At 38.3% G+C, this 4,836-nt stretch overlaps 1 non-coding gene across 1 annotated transcript; it reads right to left on the reverse strand.

The window, feature by feature from the left end:
• Window positions 1–4,191: 4,191 nt before the first annotated feature.
• On the reverse strand, window positions 4,192–4,263 carry TRNAQ-UUG (transfer RNA glutamine (anticodon UUG)). The gene has a single exon. It is a non-coding gene; the product is annotated as a tRNA-Gln (tRNA).
• Window positions 4,264–4,836: the final 573 nt, after the last annotated feature.

Here is a 4,836-nt window from a genome sequence, read left to right on the forward strand (position 1 = left end):
AAAGACGCATACGTTCAATTTTTGATGTAGATTGATTTCTTATATTAGTTTGGTCTACGGATTTCTACATCTTCAGTTCAGCAAACCATTGTGGTAATGAAGGGAAAGTCACCACATTTACAAGCCGAGTGCACGTAGCTTATCCCACCTCGTTAGAAAGAATACTTACCTGTATTTGAATTAATGAACGGAAACAGAGAAGACAAAATTTTAATACACATTTATTATGCAACTATATAATCTATATCATATACATTACCACATTTCCTGCACTTTCCATCACAAATTTGCTGAGGTCATAACCTTGTACTTACCATTACCTTACAACCTTAAAGATGGTGGTCTACAACACCTCTAGATTGATGGAGAAAACGAAAAGTTTCGTTTTACTATTAAGACCACAGAAATATGGTAATTCCACTTCACTACCACTTGTTGATTTTCACGGTTAAGATTTTCATCCTCTGAGCGAAGCCATACAATAATCGTCCTTATCTACTCTGAGCATTGGATAGCCTCCTGATGATCAAGATTGCTGTTTTGGTTGTCCGTTTCCCTTGTTACTGCTGCGCCTCACTGCACACCTTACATGAGTGCCTTCCACAGTATTAGGGACAGCTGCTGGGCCTCACTGTAGCTACTTCTGGGACGGTTGCCAATCTTCCTCGTATTCCCTCATGACCACAGCGCCAAACCGACTCCCGCCATCAGGCCGAAACGCACAAACATTTCTGACAAAATTGAGACAACCACTTTCGCGTCAGTTTTGACACCAAGTGAATTTATACGACAATTACGTTCAAGATGCTTGGTTTTTCGTTCATGGATTGAACAGAAGCAACCAACGATGGTTGCTACTGCCCAATCCATGAAGTCCCCCCCACCACGGAAAGGTAACCAAGCTTCGGGGGGGATGGGTGTTTACCCTGACGCCAACGGAGAAACTCAATACAATATTTTTATTATAACTTTCCTTAATCTTGAAAAATGAATCAATGAGAGGGATGAATAGCCACAGCCATATGAAGATTGGCTAACCAAATGTATATAGTTGTCAGTCCTTCTAACACTTGTATATTTTCGATCATTAGAGCATCCATCTATTCATCTCATATAAGTGTTGCTAGGACAGTTGTCTATTAGTGCAGAGATCTTTTCCTCGGTAAAGAAAGTGTAGCCGGACTCCGCCCTCATGAGGTTACTGCACGACAGCAAAGATCACCCTTTGGTAGGCTGTGCTATAGGCAGCACAGCTCCGTCAAAGATCTCACTCCATAAGTGAACTTATATAGATTCCTTTTTTAACATTTTGTCTTGTCTGTAAGGAACTCATCAGTTCTTCTCCAGTGAAAGCAAAAAATCATCGAGAAATTCATTTGCTTCCTCAATATCAGGATCTTGTGGCTCTGTGTGGGGGACGGGGCTGGTGGGCTGTGTGTCTGGCTGTGTCTGGAGAGCGGGGCTGGTGGTCTCTGTGACTTGCTGTGTCTGGGGAGCTGGGCTGGTGGTCTCTGTGACTTGCTGTGTCTGGGGAGCGGGGCTGGTGGTCTCTGTGACTGGCTGTGTCTGGGGACCGGGGCTGGTGGTCTCTGTGACTGGCTGTGTCTGGAGATCAGGGGAAGTCTTGGGTATAAATTTCAATATACTGTGAGCGATATCGTCTCTCAAACGATTCCTCTCGATCTTCTCTTGCACGGCCTTCATGATACGTTTGGGCGGCTTTCTCCATTTTCTTTGCATTTCAGTTGGTGATCCTGCGCCATCGAGCCACATGATACCAGAATAGTATCGTTCCTGTTTGCCAACGGGTCCAATCTTGGTGTCACACATGATGCCGAGTGAACCCAAATGGCGGCCGATGTTTACGTTGGAAGCCACGGGCTCGTTATGTATCTTGCAGTAACTTTCATACCGTTGCTGCAGCTCTTTCCTGCTGATAACGTACCGCTTCATAGTAATAGTCTTTCCCTTCATTTGAACGAAGGTATTCATGAAACTAACAAAGGAAGTCTTTCCTTTGTAATCCCGTTTGTAGTAACAGAAAGCCATTGAAGACATGGACTGGGTCAGGCGAAGTTACACAGACTAACAAGATAGTGCTTCAATCACTTGTCCTGTATCAGCACTGAACTCGAAATACGTCAGAACGACAATTTGAACCCAGGGCTGGAGGGCCAATTGATGATATTCTCACGTTTTACTCAACCAAGTAACCTCGGTTAGACCTTGTTTATATTCAAATACAGTAAAGTTAATATAGTGAAGCTAGATGATTCTATTTATATGTAAGTTCCAATGTAGTTTGTATATATATATATATATATATATATATATATATATATATATATATATATATATATATATATATATATATATATATATATATATATATATATTATATATATATATATATATATATATATATATATATATATATATATATATATATATATATATATATATATATATATATATATATATATATATATATATATATATATATATATATATATATATATATGTATATATATATATATATATATATATATATATATATATATATATATATATATATATATATATATATATATATATATATATATATATATATATATATATATATATATGTATATATATATATATATATATATATATATATATATATATATATATATATATATATATATATATATATATATATATATATATATATATATATATTTTCAATGATGAATGGAACTTGGCTCCTAAGGTGATTTTGCTGTTGGAGTGGGACCTCCAGCCATTCTGTCCACCTTTTCCCTTTCTAGACATGTGGTGGTGCATTGGGTAGTGTGGCAACCTTCGTCTTCATCTTTTTGGGTGCAGGCTTCCAAACCTCGTGGAGTAGTTGTGGGGTTTGCCTCTTTGCTGCACCCGACATAGCCATCTGGGTGTAGCTATCTACCCGGGCTGGTGGGTCAGCCAGCATAGCTACACGCTCACTCGGTACCTGGGCTGGTGGACGAGCAGCCTTCCTTTCTTCCATGGCTACAGTCTGCCTAACGACCTGGGGTTGTGGAGCTGCCATCCTTACTACCACCCAGGTTGGTTGGGCAGCCTTCTTTCGTTTCTTTGCTACACCCTTCTGGTTGGGCTGGTTGGGCAACCTTCTTTTTCCTCTTCTACGATACAACCTGCCAACCGAAATCGTCTGCTGGTGGGTCCGTTTCTTTCATGGATACAACCTCTGTAGCCACTTGGGCTGGCCGGTCAACCTTCGGTTGTAGGTAAAAGTATATATATAAAATAATGTGGTTATCATCAGCAGCCAGAGGCCATTCCTCCCTCCTTGGCTGCAGAGTTCTTGATTTTCTGGAAAGTTCTACGAGATTCTGGTAAGATAAATACCATTGAGAGGACGTTGTTAGGGGACAGACAGGTTCAGTTTAGAGTTGGTTGTGGGATGGTCCTTTTACTGTGTCGTATCAGCCAGTTGGGTATTTCTTTTCACAGTTTTCGTTAAAGTTTGTTTTCTAGAGGCATGATCTAGAACACTATTTTCCATATGTTTATCATTTTTTTTGTTATAGTTTGATTATGATCATTAGTTTTGTTATTGTTGACTTTCAGATATTTGATGTTATGTTCGTGATTGCCGTGGAAGTGTCTGACATCTTGCTAGAAGACTTTCTGGTCACAATATTTCTGCACTGGGGAGTTGATCGTATGCTTTTATTGCAGGTTTTGTTATTATCTTGCTTTACATTAAGGTCTACTGGAGGTTTTCCCAATGCTGGTTGAACATATGTCCAGCAACAGGAGATGGCGTAAGATACAGTATTGATGAAACTTATCTATCTATATACCTATCTAAATATCGCTCTATCAATCTATCAATCTAACTATCTATCTATCTATATATCTATCTATCTATCTATCTTTATCTGAAAGTCAACAATAATAAAATCATTGATATATGAAGTATAACAATGTCCTCTCAATGGCAATTATCTCACCAGAATCTTCTAGAACCTTCCAGAGAACTATGAACTCTGCAGGCAATGAGGGAGGAATGGTCTCCGGCTATTGATAAAACCATATTATTCCATATATATGTTTATATATACATATTTATGTATATATATGAATGTATATATAACCTACAGAATAATGCAGCCATCATCAGTATCGAAGAAAACTGAAAAGATGAGGTCCCACCGAGATTCGAACTCGGATTGCTGGATCCAAAGTCCAGAGTGCTAACCCTTACACCATGGGACCTGATAAGAAAAGATGTGATTTCATCTAAATGTTTTACATATAATCAACCAGAGGCCATTCCTCCCTCCCTGCCTGCAGGGTTCAAGGTTTTCTAGAAGGTTCTCGAAGATTCTGGGTAGGAACTGCCATTGAGAGGACGTAGTTATACGTATCATTAATGATATTGTTGTTGACTTTCTGATTTAGAAAGATAGATAGATAGATAGATCGATAGATAGATAGGTAAAAAACAGATATTAGATAGATCGATAGATACGTAAGGCTGTATATGTCAATTTTCACAGAAATCATTGATATCTGCGTTATTCTGCAAGAAATACATGTACATGGATGTAGTGATAATATGGGTTAGGTATAAGACCAGTCGTGTTGAGATTGTAGTGAATGTGACCATTGACTTCAACCTTAATAGTGTAGTGAAGATAAAGTTGTAGTGAAGATAAATCTTGAAGTGACTCATAAGGTTGTTGTGAGTACAAGGATGCATCGTAAATGAGTACTTCCTACCTGAAAGTCAACAATTACAAAATTGATCAAGTATAACAACATCCTCGGACAACCAACTACAAACAC

The sequence above is a fragment of the Panulirus ornatus genome, unplaced genomic scaffold (assembly GCF_036320965.1).
Source record: "Panulirus ornatus isolate Po-2019 unplaced genomic scaffold, ASM3632096v1 CTG_6197_pilon, whole genome shotgun sequence".
Lineage (NCBI taxonomy): Eukaryota > Metazoa > Arthropoda > Malacostraca > Decapoda > Palinuridae > Panulirus > Panulirus ornatus.